Consider the following 18,849-nt stretch of genomic DNA (forward strand, 5'->3'; position numbering starts at 1 on the left):
AACTTTCACCAATGGACTAGTGGCTTCATCCACTTATCCAATAACTTTGCGAAAAGAGGCTGGCAATGGGGTTCCCGGTCCCAAGTTAATTAACTTTTGTAATTTTACATATAGACACTCCTCCATGGTATATGATTGTTGGACGGCACCCGAGGATTCGGTTAGCCATGGCTTGAGAAAGCAAAGGAGGGGAGGAGTGTCATCCAAATAAAACTAAAATAAAAAGACACTCCTTCATGGTATGAGATTCGTTGGCAGGCACCCGAGAATTCGGTTAGCCATGGTTTGTGAAAGCAAAGGTTGGAAGGAGTGTCAACCAAAAATAAAACTTTATGGGAGCCGCTCTTTGAGAGTTTGTCTAGCAAGGGGTTAGAGTACCCGCTACCAGTCGTTGACAACAACAAACACCCCTCAAAACTTTACTTTATTGCTCTCTATATGATTTCAAAACTTGAAAAGCTCTAGCACATGATTTAATCCATGCTTCCCTCTGCGAAGGGCCTATCTTTTACTTTATGTTGAGTCAGTAAACCTATTTCCCTCCATCTCAAGCAAGCATTTGAGTTGTTGCGATCAAACTATTATATTGTGATTTATTTCATCATGTCTTTTACTCTTTCTTGTTTAGTACAAGTTTTATCTAAATGAATATAGATTTGGAAGTTATCAATGATCATTATGATTGAGTATGCAAAATGAGCAATATAAACTTTAACATGAGAGCGCTGCTCAATAGATAAGTATAATACGTTAGCTTGTTCTCTGACCAAGAACAAAGTTTGCCATCACCAATTATGATTCCTTATGCACCTTTATTTGTGATTACCTTATACTTATTTCAAGTTGAATTATATGAGGAAGTTGTTCACTAGAATGCCTTGTGTGAATTAATATGATGCTTCTTGTCCGTATTTTATTTATCGACTCTTCACTCCATAAACATGTGGTCTTGTTTACTGAGCTCAGTTTCGCTTGGGGACAAGCGAAGTCTAAGCTTGGGGGGAGTTGATACGTCCAATTTGCATCACTATTTTATATCATAATTTGCTGCTATTCATTGATATATTTCATATTTGGAGATGATACTTATGTTATTTCATCTATTTTGCATATTTCATGATTATTTGGAGATCGCGCACCGGAGCCAGGATTCTGCTGGAAAAAGCACCGTCAGGATGCAATATTTCGGAAGATCAGCAGTTGACGGAAATTATATGAGAAATCCTATTTTTCCAGAAGACGAAGGGAGCCTGAAGGGGGAGCCGCGGGGACCCGAGGTGGGCCCACCTCATAGGCCGGCGCGGCCCAAGGCCTGGCCGCGCCGCCCTGTGAGGAGGGGGCCCACAGCCCTCTCTCGCCTCCTTTTCTTCGCGTACGTCTTCGTCCCGAAAACCTAAGCCACAGAGGATAGTCGCGAGGAGTCACAGCCGCCTCTGCGGGGCGGAGAACACCAGAGAGAAAAGAGCTCTCCGGCGGGCAGGAATCCGCCGGGGAAATTCCCTCCCGGAGGGGGAAATCGACGCCATCGTCACCGTCATCGAGATGGACATCATCTCCATCACCATCGTCATCATCTCCATCATTATCACCGCCATCTCCACCGCTTCATCTCGTCACCGCTGTAACAATTTGGGTTGATCTTGATTGTTTGATAGGGGAAACTCTCCCGGTGTTGATTTCTACTTGTTATTGATGCTATTGAGTGAAACCATTGAACCAAGGCTTATGTTCAGATTGTTATTCATCATCATATCACCTCTGATCATGTTCCGTATGATGTCTCGTGAGTAGTTCGTTTAGTTCTTGAGGACATGGGTGAAGTCTAAATGTTAGTAGTGAATCATAGTTGAGTAGTATTCGGTGTTATGATATTTAAGTTGTGGTGTTATTCTTCTAGTGGTGTCGTGTGAACGTCGACTACACGACACTTCACCATTTATGGGCCTAGGGGAATGCATCTTGTACTCGTTTGCCAATTGCGGGGTTGCCGGAGTGACGAAACCTGAGCCCGCGTTGGTATATCGATGCGAGGAGGGATCGCGGGATCTCGAGTTTAAGGTCTGTGGTTAGATTTATCTTAATTACTTTCTTGTATTTGCGGATGCTTGCAAGGGGTATAATCACAAGTATGTATTAGTCCTAGGAAGGGCAGTACATTAGCATAGGTTCACCCACACAACACTTATCAAAACAATGAAGATTAATCAGTTGTATGAAGCGAAAGCACTAGACTAAAATCCCGTGTGTCCTCAAGAACGTTTGGTCATTATAAGTAAACAAACCGGCTTGTTCTTTGTGCTAAAAAGGATTGGGCCACTCGCTGCAATTATTTCTCTCGCACTTTACTTACTCGTACTTTATTCATCTGTTACATCAAAACCCCCTGAACACTTGTCTGTGAGCATTTACAGTGAATCCTTCATCGAAACTGCTTGTCAACACCTTCTGCTCCTCGTTGGGATCGATATTCTTACTTATCGAAGATACTACGATACACCCACGATACGTCTCCGACGTATCGATAATTTCTTATGTTCCATGCCACATTATTGATGTTATCTACATGTTTTATGCACACTTTATGTCATATTCGTGCATTTTCCGGAACTAACCTATTAACAAGATGCCGAAGTGCCGATTCTTTGTTTTCCTGTTGTTTTTGGTTTCAGAAATCCTAGTAAGGAAATATTCTCGGAATTGGACGAAATCAAAGCCCGGGGGCCTATTTTCTCACGAAGCTTCCGGAAGTCCGAAGGAGAGACGAAGAGGGGCCACGGAGGGGCCACACCCTAGGGCGGCGCGGCCCCCCTTGGCCGCGCGGCCCCGTGGTGTGGGGCCCCCGTGCCGCCTCTTGACCTGCCCTTTCGCCTATAAAAAGTCTCCGTGACGAAACCCCCGATACCGAGAACCACGATACGGAAAACCTTCCGGAGACGCCGCCGCCGCCGATCCCATCTCGGGGGATCCGGAGATCGCCTCCGGCACCCCGCCGGAGAGGGGAATCATCTCCCGGAGGACTCTACGCCGCCATGGTCGCCTCCGGTGTGATGTGTGAGTAGTCTACCCCTGGACTATGGGTCCATAGCAGTAGCTAGATGGTTGTCTTCTCCCCATTGTGCTATCATTGTCGGATCTTGTGAGCTGCCTAACATGATCAAGATCATCTATCCGTAATTCTATATGTTGCGTTTGTTGGGATCCGATGAATAGAGAATACTTGTTATGTTGATTATCAAAGCTATGCTTATGTGTTGTTTATGATCTTGCATGCTCTCCGTTATTAGTAGATGCTCTCGCCAAGTTGATGCTAGTAACTCCAAGAGGGAGTATTTATGCTCGATAGTGGGTTCATGCCTCTGTGAATCTGGAGGAGTGACAAGAACCACTAAGGTTATGGATGTGCTATTGCCACTAGGGATAAAATATTAGTGCTATGTTCAAGGATGTAGTCACTAGTTACATTACGCGCAATACTTAATGCAATTGTCTGTTGTTAGCAACTTAATACTGGAGGGGGTTCGGATGATAACCTGAAGGTGGACTTTTTAGGCATAGATGCGGTTGGATGACGGTCTATGTACTTTGTCGTAATGCCCAATTAAATCTCACTATACTCATCATGATATGTATGTGCATGGTCATGCTCTCTTTATTTGTCAATTGCCCAACTGTAATTTGTTCACCCAACATGCTGTTCGTCTTATGGGAGAGACACCTCTAGTGAACCGTGGACCCCGGTCCAATTCTCTTTCATCGAAATACAATCTACTGCAATACTGTTCTATCGTTTTCTCGCAAACAATCATCTTCCACACAATACGGTTAATCCTTTGTTACGACAAGCCGGTGAGATTGACAACCTCACTGTTTCGTTGGGGCAAAGTACTTTGGTTGTGTTGTGCGGGTTCCACGTTGGCGCCGGAATCTCCGGTGTTGCGCCGCACTACATCCCGCCGCCATCAACCTTCAACGTGCTTCTTGGCTCCTCCTGGTTCGATAAACCTTGGTTTCTTTCCGAGGGAAAACTTGCTGCTGTGCGCATCATACCTTCCTCTTGGGGTTGCCCAACGAACGTGTGAAATACACGCCATCAAGCATATTTTCCGGCGCCATTGCCGGGGAGATCAAGACACGCTCGCAAGGGAGTCTCCACTTCTCAATCTCTTTACTTTGTTTTTGTCTTGCTTAGTTTTATTTACTACTTTGTTTGCTGCACTAAATCAAAATACAAAAAAATTAGTTGCTAGTTTTACTTTACTTGCTATCTTGTTTGCTATATCAAAAACACAAAAAAATTAGTTTACTTGCATTTACCTTATTATAATGTCTAGTCCCGTAGTTGTTACTCTATCACCTGAGGAATCAATCTTCACCTTTAAACAAGGAGGAGAAGAGAATTTTAAAGAAGCATCGTCTAGAATTTTTGATGCTTATAGTAAAACTAAACCTAAAATGACCTTAAGTTTGCTTCTTAGTAATTTCTATTTCGGGCTTATTCTTCGCTATAGATATGCCCTAGATGCTGTAGTGGGAGGAGATTTCCTTCATTGTGATGGGGATCAAGCTTTTAATGCTATAAGAAAATTGATTACATCATTTAGCTCCGATAATAATTTTGATCCATCTCATGCTAGTATGAATAGTAGATTGGACACTATTGAAACAAATATATCCTGTTTAAAAGAAGTGTATAATCGAATTCGCGAATATTATGATTATGTCCCAATAAGCTTTGAACCTTCAATGTGGGTGCCTACTGTTAAAATTACTATTGGTGGTGAAACTTTTCCTGCTCGTTGTGATATTATGTCCGAGTTTTGCCTCATGCCTGAAAATTTTTATAAATCATTGACACTTTGGGGACTTACTGAAGGGGGAGAAGAAATAACTCTTGCGGATAACTCTGTTGTAATTCCTATGGGTATAGCTGAAGGTGTTTTTACAACCTTTCTTGGAAGGACGGTATCCACTCGATTATCTTGTTATTGAATGTGTAGGGACAGGACAAATCACACTTGGAAGATCCCCGATGAAACTCATGGGAGCGAGTCATAGATGTTGGGAAAGGCACTCTAAATTTTACCTCTACACCCGGATGCGGTCATGTATTCCCTAGACCAAAGAGTAGGAATAAGAGTAAGAAAGGTAAGAGCAACACCCCTGGTAAGAATGCCGATGCACCACCCTTTGATAATACTTGATACACACTTTCTGTGCCTAGCTGAAAGGCGTTAAAGAAAAGCGCTTATGGGAGACAACCCATGTTTTTACCTACAGTACTTTGTTTTTATTTTGTGTCTTGGAAGTTGTTTACTACTGTAGCAACCTCTTCTTATCTTAGTTTTGTGTTTTGTTGTGCCAAGTTAAGCCGTTGATAGAAAAGTAAGTACTAGATTTGGATTACTGCACAGTTCCAGATTTCTTTGCTGTCACGAATCTGGGTCCACCTCCCTGTAGGTAACTCAGAAAATTAAGCCAATTTACGTGCATGATCCTCAGATATGTACGCAACTTTCATTCAATTTGAGCATTTTCATTTGAGCAAGTCTGGTGCCATTTTAAAATTCGTCAATACGAACTGTTCTGTTTTGACAGATTCTGCCTTTTATTTCGCATTGCCTCTTTCGCTATGTTGGATGAATTTCTTTGATCCATTAATATCCAGTAGCATTATGCAATGTCCAGAAGTGTTAAGAATGATTGTGTCACCTCTGAATATGTCAATTTATAATGTGCACTAACCCTCTAATGAGTTGTTTCGAGTTTGGTGTGGAGGAAGTTTTCAAGGATCAAGAGAGGAGTATGATGCAACATGATCAAGGAGAGTGAAAGCTCTAAGCTTGGGGATGCACCCGGTGGTTCACCCCTGCATATATCAAGAAGACTCAAGCGTCTAAGCTTGGGGATGTCCAAGGCATCCCCTTCTTCATCGACAACATTATCAGGTTCCTCCCCTGAAACTATATTTTTATTCCATCACATCTTATGTGCTTTTTCTTGGAGCGTCGGTTTGTTTTTGTTTTTTGTTTTGTTTGAATAAAATGGATCCTAGCATTCACTTTATGGGAGAGATACACGCTCCGTTGTAGCATATGGACAAGTATGTCCTTGGTTTCTACTCATAGTATTCATGGCGAAGTTTCTCCTTCGTTAAATTGTTATATGGTTGGAATTGGAAAATGATACATGTAGTAATTCCTATAAATGTCTTGGGTAATGTGATACTTGGCAATTGTTGTGCTCATGATTAAGCTCTTGCATCATATGCTTTGCACCCATTAATGAAGAAATACATAGAGCATGCTAAAATTTGGTTTGCATATTTGGTTTCTCTAAGGTCTAGATAATTTCTAGTATTGAGTTTGAACAACAAGGAAGACGGTGTAGAGTCTTATAATGTTTTCAATATGTCTTTTATGTGAGTTTTGCTGCACCGGTTCATCCTTGTGTTTGTTTCAAATAAGCCTTGCTAGCCTAAACCTTGTATCGAGAGGGAATACTTCTCATGCATCCAAAATACTTGAGCCAACCACTATGCCATTTGTGTCCACCATACCTACCTACTACATGGTATTTTCCGCCATTCCAAAGTAAATTGCTTGAGTGCTACCTTTAAAATTCCATCATTCACCTTTGCAATATATAGCTCATGGGACAAATAGCTTTAAACTATTGTGGTATTGAATATGTAATTATGCACTTTACCTCTTATTAAGTTGCTTGTTGTGCGATAACCATGTTTACTGGGGACGCCATCAACTACTCTTTGTTGAATATCATGTGAGTTGCTATGCATGTTCGTCTTGTCTGAAGTAAGAGAGATCTACCACCATAGGGTTAAGCATGCATATGTTAGAGAAGAACATTGGGCCGCTAACTAAAGCCATGCTCCATGGTGGAAGTTTCGATTTTGGACAACAATCCTCAAATCTCAAATGAGAAAATTATTAATTGTTGTTATATGCTTATGCATAAAAGAGGAGTCCATTATCCGTTGTCTATGTTGTCCCGGTATGGATGTCTAAGTTGAAGAATAATCAATAGCGAGAAATCCAATGCGAGCTTTCTCCTTAGACCTTTGTACGAGGCGGCATAGAGGTACCCCTTTGTGACACTTGGTAAAAACAATGCATTGTGATGATCCGGTAGTCCAAGCTAATTAGGACAAGGTGCGGGCACTATTAGTATACTATGCATGAGGCTTGCAACTTGTAAGATATAATTTACATGATACATATGCTTTATTACTACCGTTGACAAAATTGTTTCATGTTTTCAAAATCAAAGCTCTAGCACAAATATAGCAATCGATGCTTTTCCTCTATGGAGGACCATTCTTTTACTTTCAATGTTGAGTCAGTTCACCTATTTCTCTCCACCTCAAGAAGCAAACACTTGTGTGAACTATGCATTGATTCCTACATATTTGCTTATTGCACTTATTATATTACTCTATGTTGACAATATCCATGAGATATACATGTTACAAGTTGAAAGCAACCGCTGAAACTTAATCTTCTTTTGTGTTGCTTCAATACCTTTACTTTGAATTATTGCTTTATGAGTTAACTCTTATGCAAGACTTATTGATGCTTGTCTTGAAGTGCTATTCATGAAAAGTCTTTGCTATATGATTCACTTGTTTACTCATGTCATATACATTGTTTTGATCGCTGCATTCACTACATATGCTTTACAAATAGTATGATCAAGATTATGATGGCATGTCACTCCAGAAATTATCCGTGTTATCATTTTACCCGCTCGGGACGAGCAGTAACTAAGCTTGGGGATGCTGATACGTCTCCGACGTATCGATAATTTCTTATGTTCCATGCCACATTATTGATGTTATCTACATGTTTTATGCACACTTTATGTCATATTCGTGCATTTTCTGGAACTAACCTATTAACAAGATGCCGAAGTGCCAGTTGCTGTTTTCTGTTGTTTTTGGTTTCAGAAATCCTAGTAAGGAAATATTCTCGGAATTGGACGAAATCAAAGCCCAGGGGCCTATTTTCTCACGAAGCTTCCAGAAGTCCGAAGGAGAGACGAAGAGGGGCCACGGAGGGGCCACACCCTAGGCGGCGCGGCCCCCCCCTTGGCCGCGCGGCCCTGTGGTGTGGGGCCCCCGTGCCGCCTCTTGACCTGCCCTTTCGCCTATAAAAAGTCTCCGTGACGAAACCCCCAGTACCGAGAACCACGATACGGAAAACCTTCCAGAGACGCCGCCGCCGCCGATCCCATCTCGGGGGTCCAGGAGATCGCCTCCGGCACCCTGCCGGAGAGGGGAATCATCTCCCGGAGGACTCTACGCCGCCATGGTCGCCTCCGGTGTGATGTGTGAGTAGTCTACCCCTGGACTATGGGTCCATAGCGAGTAGCTAGATGGTTGTCTTCTCCCCATTGTGCTATCATTGTCGGATCTTGTGAGCTGCCTAACATGATCAAGATCATCTATCCGTAATTCTATATGTTGCGTTTGTTGGGATCCGATGAATAGAGAATACTTGTTATGTTGATTATCAAAGCTATGCTTATATGTTGTTTATGATCTTGCATGCTCTCCGTTATTAGTAGATGCTCCGGCCAAGTTGATGCTAGTAACTCCAAGAGGGAGTATTTATGCTCGATAGTGGGTTCATGCCTCTCGTGAATCTGGAGGAGTGACAAGAACCACTAAGGTTATGGATGTGCTCGTTGCCACTAGGGATAAAACATTAGTGCTATGTTCAAGGATGTAGTCACTAGTTACATTACGCGCAATACTTAATGCAATTGTCTGTTGTTAGCAACTTAATACTGGAGGGGGTTCGGATGATAACCTGAAGGTGGACTTTTTAGGCATAGATGCAATTGGATGGCGGTCTATGTACTTTGTCGTAATGCCCAATTAAATCTCACTATACTCATCATGATATGTATGTGCATGGTCATGCTCTCTTTATTTGTCAATTGCCCAACTGTAATTTGTTCACCCAACATGCTCGTTCGTCTTATGGGAGAGACACCTCTAGTGAACTGTGGACCCCGGTCCAATTCTCTTTACTCGAAATACAATCTACTCGCAATACTTGTTCTACCGTTTTCTCGCAAACAATCATCTTCCACACAATACGGTTAATCCTTTGTTACAAGCAAGCCGGTGAGATTGACAACCTCACTCGCTTCGTTGGGGCAAAGTACTTTGGTTGTGTTGTGCGGGTTCCACGTTGGCGCCGGAATCTCGGTGTTGCGCCGCACTACATCCCGCCGCCATCAACCTTCAACGTGCTTCTTGGCTCCTCCTGGTTCGATAAACCTTGGTTTCTTTCTGAGGGAAAACTTGCTGCTGTGCGCATCATACCTTCCTCTTGGGGTTGCCCAACGAACGTGTGAAATACACGCCATCAACCCCCTATACTTGTGGGTCATCAGCCTACATATCGTTATTCATGCTTACATATAGGTATTCATACCTACAACTTTCCAGGATATATGCCTACTTTATTTAGACTACCCATGTCGTCGTGGTGAACAAACAGATGCCATAGAATGGCTTAAGTTGGGGCTGGATGTACGCAAGGGGATCCAGACGAGGGGAAGGAGAAAGTGGTAAACACAAAAACACAAGGAACTAGCCCAAAATGTTGTATGTATTAGATTTCAAGATCAGGGAGCTACAGAGCAATAACTTGGCCTAGGGCCAGAGGTTGAAGACGTACGGCTTAATAGCCTACCTCTCTCTCTACTCGCTCGATCCTCCCGCACAGGGGTCCCCCTCCTCTCCTTATATAGTGGAGAGGAGGCTTACAAGGGAAGAAATCTTAAGGGAATATGTTCCTACGTAAGCCTACTTTATAAAGATCCTCTGGCTCTAGGGGTGGCGCTCCCTTCTGCATCGATGGTCTGGTTACCTCGCCTGGTCGGCCTGCGGTACCTTCTCGTCATCCTTCTACTTTGGCTTCAAAGCTCCGTTTAAAGCCGAACTGCTTAGCTCCTCCATGTCCTTCGGTCCCAGAGGGAATCTTTGACTAGGGTCCCGACATGAATCTTTGACTAGGGTCCTGAGATGCCACTGTTGAGGCTATGCCGGATCCCGGTTAACATGACCGGTATAAACCAGACTCATGTCTTTTTATCCTCAAACTTTAGTTCTCTTGGGCGTTCCTCCGACTTAGATATCACCGGTTGCCCTTACTCCGGCATACCCCTCCTGATATACCGGATTGTATCATCAAACACTATTAAACCAAACTTTCATAATCCAGATGATAAGGGGTGGCCCGATCTTCTCAGTAAGCAACGGTGGTGATGATGAACACGAGGTGATAGCAGCGGAGAAACACGACGATGTAATGGACGATAACTTGTATGACACAACGAGATCTCTCGATTGGTCCCTGTCGCCAGATGCAACAACTCTCAACCCTGCAAGATATTCGCAACTCCACACACTTGCGCACGTAGCCGCCGACCACGAAGCGGTAGGTTGCAATCGTCTAATTCCCAATGGAACAGACAGATCACACAAGACTTAAACAGGATCTACACAATATCCAAGCAATATGGTGTAGGGAATTCAATAGTTTTGCAGAGCAAACAACTAAGAACTAGGGTTTATCTTAAACGTGGTCTAAAGCAGCTAGGGGGTCGTCCAAGGCACTTATATAGGCGTCCGGGACGAGTTCTGGTCAAAAAATACAAGTAAAACCGACCCAGAATAGATCTGGTCGAGACAGACTCGGACTGGTCCGGTCTGGAATCCGGTCGACCGGGCTGTGGACCGGCCGGTCCGGTCGGTGGTCCGGTCAACCCGGTTTCCGGTTTCTGCCCGGTACGATGCACTCCCTCCGGTTGGCGGCCGGTTGGCGGCCGGTCGACCGGGCCAGGGACCGGGCGGCCCGGCGTGGGGGCCGGTCTGACCGGGCGCTGGACCGGCCTGGACTTCTTCTTCTCCTCTCGCGCATTCCTCCCGCTCCTCCCTCGTGCGTCCATGAGATATCTTCATGTCCAGCTCCTTGTCCAGCTTCACGTACATCTTCACGTCCAGCTGCTCTTCTCCTCCTCGTGCGATGCTTGTCTCCTCTTCATACCCGATGATACATAAGTAATAGGACTTAGGTAGTATAAAGTTCTCATCAATCAAGGTATCGTTTAGGAACAAGTTCACTCGTTGTTTAAGTAGCTTCGCACGAGCTCGTGTCATTGGTCCAATCCCGACTTCATTGGACTTGAGCTTCACTGACGAGTTCATCTTCGGTTGGTAATGACGGAGGTAGTAGTGAGGTAGGGATGTCCTCATCATCTCCCCCCCTTCAAAGGCGTCGACCCCGACGCTCCAAGTTCTTCTCCGTCATATGGTGTCAAATCAGCAACATTGAAAGAATTACTGACACCAAACTCATCCTGTGGAAGATCTATCGAGTATGCATTATCATTGATCTTGGCAAGCACTTTGTAGGGACCAGCACCACGAGGCTTCAACTTAGACTTCCTCGACTTCGGGAACCTATCCTTGCGAAAATGTACCCGGACCAAATCACCGGGCTTGAACAACATCTCCTTGCGCTTCTTATTCATCCTTGCAGCATTGCTCTTGCCTTTCTTCTCAATCAACTCTTTAGTCTTCACATGAATCTTTTTCACAAAATCTGCCCTCTTTGATGCCTCCATATTAACTCTCTCATGTATGGGCAAAGGCAATAAGTCAAGTGGAGTAATGGGTTTGAAACCATACACCACCTCAAAAGGACACGACTCCGTGGTAGAGTGTACCGCCCTGTTGTAAGCAAACTCCACATGCGGCAAACACTCTTCCCACTCCTTCGGGTTCTTCTTGATCATGGATCTCAACGAGTTGTGACAATGTTCTATTCACCACTTCGGTTTGACCATCGGTTTGGGGATGACAAGTAGTCTTTGAACAGCAGCTTTCGTCCCCAGCTTTCTCCAAAGCGTTTTCCAGAAGTAGCTCATAAACTTCACGTCACGATCAGAAACAATAGTCTTCGGGACTCCATGTAGATGTACAATCTCCCTGAAAAACAGGTTAGCAATATGCGACGCATCATCGCTTTTGTGGCAGGCAATAAAGTGGGACATCTTAGAAAATCTATCCACTACCACAAATATAGAATCATGGCCTCTCTTAGTACGCGGCAAACCCAACACAAAATCCATACTAATATCCTCCCATGGTGTAGTAGGTGCCGGTAAAGGAGTATACAAACCGTGAGGCTTCAGCTTGGACTTGGATTTGTTGCAAGTAATGCATCTCCTCACATATCTATCCACGTCCCGCCTCATCTTTGGCCAATAAAAGTGGTCGGCTAGCATGAGTAGCGTCTTCTCACGCCCAAAGTGACCCATCAAACCTCCGAGCATGTGATTCACTGCAATAAGAGCAAACGCACGGACGATTCCGGAACACATAGTTTGTTAGCTCTAAACAAGAACCCATCATGTATGTGATATTTTTCCCATGCTTTACCAAGAGCACATAAGCGATATGGTTCAGCAAAATCATGATCAGTAGCATACAAATCACATAGTATCTCTAAACCGGGAATTTTAACATCAAGTTGAGTTAATAGCATGTTCTTCCTAGATAGAGCATCGAGCAACAATATTATCTTTTCCCTTCTTATGCTTAATAATATATGGAAAAGACTCAATGAACTCAACCCACTTAGCTAGACGCTTATGCAAAGTAGATTGGGCTTTCATGTATTTTAAAGCTTCATGATCAGAATGTATGATAAATTCTTTTGGCCACAAGTAATGTTTCCAAACCTCAAGAACTCTAATTAAAGCATATAATTTTTTATCATATATAGGATAGTTCAACTTAGCACCAGAAAGTTTCTCAGAAAAATATGCAATTGGACGACCCTCTTGCATCAACACACCACCAATTCCAATACCACTAGCATCACATTCAATCTCAAATTGCTTATTGAAATCAGGAAGTGCAAGCAACGGTGCGAAGTTAACAATCTCTTAAGTTCATCAAAAGCATGATCTTGGGTTGCACCCCACTCAAAAACAACACCCTTTTTAGTCAAATCATTCAAAGGTGCAGCAATAGTACTAAAGTTGGGCACAAATCGGCGATAAAACCCAGCTAGACCATGGAAACTTCGTACTTGACTCACATTCATGGGAGTAGGCCAATTTTGAATAGCTTCAATTTTAGACACATCTACTTCTACTCCATGCTTAGGGACAACATAACCCAGAAATATGACCTTATCTTTGCAAAATGTGCACTTCTCAAGATTACCATAGAGTTGATTATCACGCAACACTTGCAAAACATGTCGAATATGTATAGTATGATCAGATTCATTGCGGCTGTAGATTAATATGTCATCAAAGTAGACAACCACAAATTTGCCAATAAATTCACGCAAAACATGGTTCATCAAGTCTCATGAAAGTGCTAGGTGCATTAGTTAAACCAAAAGGCATTACTAACCACTCATATAAACCAAATTTTGTTTTAAAGGCTGTTTTCCACTCATCCCCTTCTTTCATCCTAATTTGATGATAACCACTACGCAAATCAATTTTAGAGAACACATCAGCACCACTCAATTCATCTAGCATATCCTCTAAACGGGGAATAGGATGACGATATCGAATAGTAATGTTGTTTATAGCTCTACAATCTACGCACATACGCCAAGTACCATCTTTCTTAGGAACTAGAATAACAGGGAACAGCACAAGGACTAAGGCTTATGCGGATATAACCTTTGTCGAGTAGCGCTTGTACTTGCCTTCGTATCTCCTTCGTCTCTTCGGGATTAGTGCGATATGGCGCCCTATTGGGCGGCGAAGCTCCGGAATCAAGTCAATTTGATGCTCAATACCTCGCAATGGTGGTAGTCCTGCGGGTACCTCCTCCGGAAACACGTCGCCAAATTCCGCAAAACATTAGAAACACCAAGAGGAAGAGGGGTCATGTCGTTAGTAACCAAGACCGTACCCCTGTACAAAAGCACAAGAGGCATGGTCGTAGGATCCTCACTAAATTCTCTCATGTCTTCTTTGGTGGCTAATGAAACTAAGGAATTCACTCTCTCACTTTTTGTTATATCACTCATGACATTACAATTCTCTCGCCTATCTAGAGGTGCATCCTCCAAATTCACTTCAATCTTCTGACGAGACTCATTGACAATCTGTTGTGGTGACATAGGCTGTAAGTTAATTTTCTTGCCCTTGTACTCCAAGTGATATGTATTGGCTCGGCCATTGTGTTGCACAGAACGGTCATAGAGCCAAGGCCGACCCAATAAGAGGTGACAAACCGTCATAGGAACCACATCAAAATCAATGCAATCCTTATACGGTCCAATCTCAAACTCAACACGCACCATGTGGTTTACCTTCATCTCACCATTGTCGCTCAACCACTCGAATATAATATGGATGCGGGTGCGGTAGGTACTTCAACTTCAACTTGGTACATAACTCCTTGCTTGCTAAATTGCGGCAACTCCCGCCATCAATAATGACCTTGCAAGCCTTGTCAGGACCAACTAAAGCTTTGGTTTGGAACAAATTGCAACGCTGAGTAGATGCACTAGGCAACACATTAAGAGCACGCTGCGACACAACAATGGTACGAGCATCAGAAGGATAGGCATCTTCACCATCAGTGTCATAGTCATCATCGTCTGGAGCATTTGGATCAACATCATCTCCAGTCTCATACTCATTGTCCTCATTAATAATCATGACTTTGCGGTTAGGACAATCTCTCTTGAAGTGACCCTTGCCACCACATGTATGGCAAAGCATATCGCGGTTGCGCGCTGTAGACATGCTAGAACCACTCGGACTTGCAGCAGATTCGGACTTCTTTGCATTAGATACATTGGAGACCGGTTTGCTAGGCGGAGTAGAGTAAGGAGCGGAGCGTGTTGAAGGCGCCGGCGCTGTTGAAGGCGCACGGGGTGTAAAACGCCCACCTCCCGTAGCACGTCCCTTAACCTTTGCTTCTTCGACCAACTGTGATTCAGCTTCTCGTGCATGATGTAACAATTGATTCATATTGGTGTATGTGTAATGACGAACAATGCCTTTAACATCATACTTCAATCCATTGAGAAAACGCTGCATTGTCATCTCTAGAGACTCACGGACACGACCACGCTGCATAAGCATCTCCATCTCCATGTAGTACTCATCAACAGTCTTCACACCTTGCCTCAATAGTGTTAGCTTATCAAATATATTCCGCATGTAATTTGTAGGCACAAAACGAGAAGTCATAACCTCCTTCATAGCACGCCATGTACGGATAGGTTGTGCACCATCTTCGTCGCGGTTACGAACCAAAGAATCCCACCAACGCAATGCATAACCATCAAATTCGGAAGAAGCAAGCTTGATCTTCTTATCTTCGAATAGTTGGGATGTAAGCTCCATAACTTCTCAATCTTGAGCTCCCAAGTGAGATATTCTTCAACATCAGCTCCTCCTTCAAACTTGGGTATGGAAAACTTGGGCTTACCCAATCCATCTTCTTCATCTTGTCCACGACCATTGCGACCAAGTGGAACCCAACCACGAGGACGATGACCACGAGGCGCACCACGAGCATTGTGTGCGTCATCTTCAATCTCAGGATCTTCATCATCGTCTTGCTGTTGTTGTTGTGCAGTCAAATTCTCAATAGCGAGGCGCATATCTCGCAATATTGCGGTCGGATATCCGTCATTTGATCAGCCAATCCAGTGACGGTGACATTAGTAGCATCCAGCGTTTGTTTGATCTCGTCAACTGTACCCTTAAGCTCATCATCCTTAGTGCGGAATTCACGTCGCATCTCATTACGAAGAGCTTCATACTCCCTCCATGTGATGATATCTCGCCGAATTCTTGTTTTCCTGGTTAACAATCTTATTATCACTAGCAGTACATGATTAGTAGGTTAGTGCACTAAATCAAAAATATATGGTGGTACTCTCACAACTCACTCAAAACCGATAAGAAAAGGAAATCTTACCGTTCCAAAGTAAATTAGTATTGCTTACCACTTGTAGTAACAACTAGTGCACGGATGTAGCGAAGCGAATATCAAGGGTATAAGAACAATCACACGACAAAGCGAGGGTATATGTGGGGCTGTAGGTAGGCTACCTATTTGCACCAATAACAAGCTCTAGCGCTGACCGTAGACAACCAATGATACTCACACAAGGCGATATAATGGGGCAATGCAACTATATGGAGGAAAAGGTTGCAATGCACTAGAGAGATGCTAGCAAAGCTCAACGAGACAGGCACAAGATTGCTCAACTACAGGTGCAGTAAAAAAAAACTTAGGCCTTCACTTGAATTCAACTAGCACGACACTTTTCTTTTTGTATTTTCGTTTTGTAACACACGCAGCTATGTAGCTCTTTTTGCTTCTTTTCTATTTTCTCTTTTTTTTGATTTTATGACTCAACTCCTTGATAACACGGCCAACAAGATATGCAAAGCACCAAAACCCTAATGAGCAGCTCGTCGAGCGGTAAAACTAGTCTCTTAGGGGAAGTTCCTAGTCACGTATATCGAAAGGCTGTAGCTATGGTTTGGACAAACACACTGTATGCTATGTGGACTCGGAGTAACAAAAACTGACACTAGACGACTAAATAACACAAGATGATAGAGTAAACTCAAACCCTAAAATACTAGATGAAAGATAAAGTTACGCAAAAACAACTACGAAAAGCAACTAAAACCCGAAATTAGTGCAAGCTATGGCTATGGCAAACCCTAACCCTAATTTTTTTTTGCTTTTTCTGTATAGGAAAACACTCACAACTCAACTATGGGGTGGATTGTGGATGGCTTACCGAGGAAAACTGGAAATCTGATACCAAGATGATAAGGGGTGGCTCGATCTTCTCAGTAAGCAACGGTGGTGATGATGAACACGAGGTGATAGCAGCGGAGAAACACGACGATGTAATGGACGATAACTTGTATGACGCAACGAGATCTCTCGATTGGTCCCTGTCGCCAGATGCAACAGCTCTCAACCCTGCAAGATATTCGCAACTCCACACACTTGCGCACGTAGCCGCCGACCACGAAGCGGTAGGTTGCAATCGTCTAATTCCCAATGGAACAGCAGATCACACAAGACTTAAACAGGATCTACACAATATCCAAGCAATATGGTGTAGGGAATTCAATAGTTTTGTAGAGCAAACAACTAAGAACTAGGGTTTATCTTAAACATGGTCTAAAGCAGCTAGGGGGTCGTCCAAGGCACTTATATAGGCGTCCGGGACGAGTTCAGTCGAAAAAATACAAGTAAAACCGACCCGGAATAGATCCGGTCGAGATAGACTCGGGCCGGTCCGGTCGCGGAATCCGGTCGACCAGGCTGTGGACCGGCCGGTCCGGTCGGTGGTCGGTCAACCGGGCGGCAACCGGGAAGCTCGCGAAGTTTCCGGTTTCGCCCGATACGATGCACTCCCTCCGGTTGGCGGCCGGTTGGCGGCTCGATCGGCCGGGCCGGGACCGGGCGGCCCGGCGTGGGGGCCGGTCCGACCGGGCGCCGGACCGGCCTGGACTTCTTCTTCTCCTCTCGCGCATTCCTCCCGCTCCTCCCTCGCGCGTCCATGAGATATCTTCATGTCCGGCTCTTTGTCCAGCCTTCACGTCCATCTTCACGTCCAGCTGCTCCTCTCCTCCTCGTGCGATGCTTGTCTCCTCTTCATACCCGATGATACATAAGTAATAGGACTTAGGTAGTATAAAGTTCTCATCAATCAAGGTATCGTTTAGGAACAAGTTCACCTGTTGTTTAAGTAGCTTCGCACGAGCTCGTGTCATTGGTCCAATCCTGACTTCATTGGACTTGAGCTTCATGCGCAGGTTCATCTTCAGTTGGTAATGACGGAGGTAGTAGTGAGGTAGGGATGTCCTCATCACCAGATTATCCTTTAATCCGGGTTACAAACATCTTATCATGACCTATTTGTCATAGTCTTGACCTATCGGGGTCCATCCCCCGACAACCCATAATGAAAGTATCATGCATTTCATGCATGCAAAATGCTGATGTGGCAGTGCAATTAAGGATGAGAGAGAGGATACTAGTATCATAGGTAGATACCGTATCATAACACATACTACTAGAAAAAAATAATGTCAAGTAAATATTGTACATATATTTACATTGAGATTCTACAAATCAATTAATATAAGAAGACTATGATACTAGTATATGATACCATGCATTGTGGAGATAGTAACATGTAGTAGTATCATATGCATATACTTACATATGAATATGATACTATGCATTGTGACTAGTCTTATGCGCTAGGGATGTGACCAAATGTACCTAGTAACCATTTTCTTAGTATTTTTTAAGCATGCTAACATGCTAGTATGTTTGATTTTCTGTTAATATAGAATGTATTTTTTTATTTCATATTCAATCTCAGTTTTTTTCATACACACCGGGGTTTGAAGGAAAAGTGGGTTCACTTCAGTCCATTCCTTTGACACATTGTTCATGCACACATAGCAAATGCATGCACATAGTTATTGCCTCCACATCGAACAAACAAAATAAAAAAAAAGTATGATAACCTAGGCTGAAAACACTAACTTCTTTTTGAAGAGGGGTAATCACATGTCAAATTCATCCTCCTCTATTCTTAGAGTTGCACCACCTCTAAACAATTAGTTTCAACGAGGACCTGACTGAAGTTGCAAGCTTGAACAAAAGAGAAGGACATCACATAGCATTAGAGCTTCCGATATCGTGTGATCAACAGTCCCAGGATAGGCTTGCACCATGCACCTGTAAAGACACACCAACACCCTCTCTCACGACACAAGCAA

Source organism: Lolium rigidum, chromosome 6, assembly GCF_022539505.1.
Source record: "Lolium rigidum isolate FL_2022 chromosome 6, APGP_CSIRO_Lrig_0.1, whole genome shotgun sequence".
NCBI classification, from domain to species: domain Eukaryota; kingdom Viridiplantae; phylum Streptophyta; class Magnoliopsida; order Poales; family Poaceae; genus Lolium; species Lolium rigidum.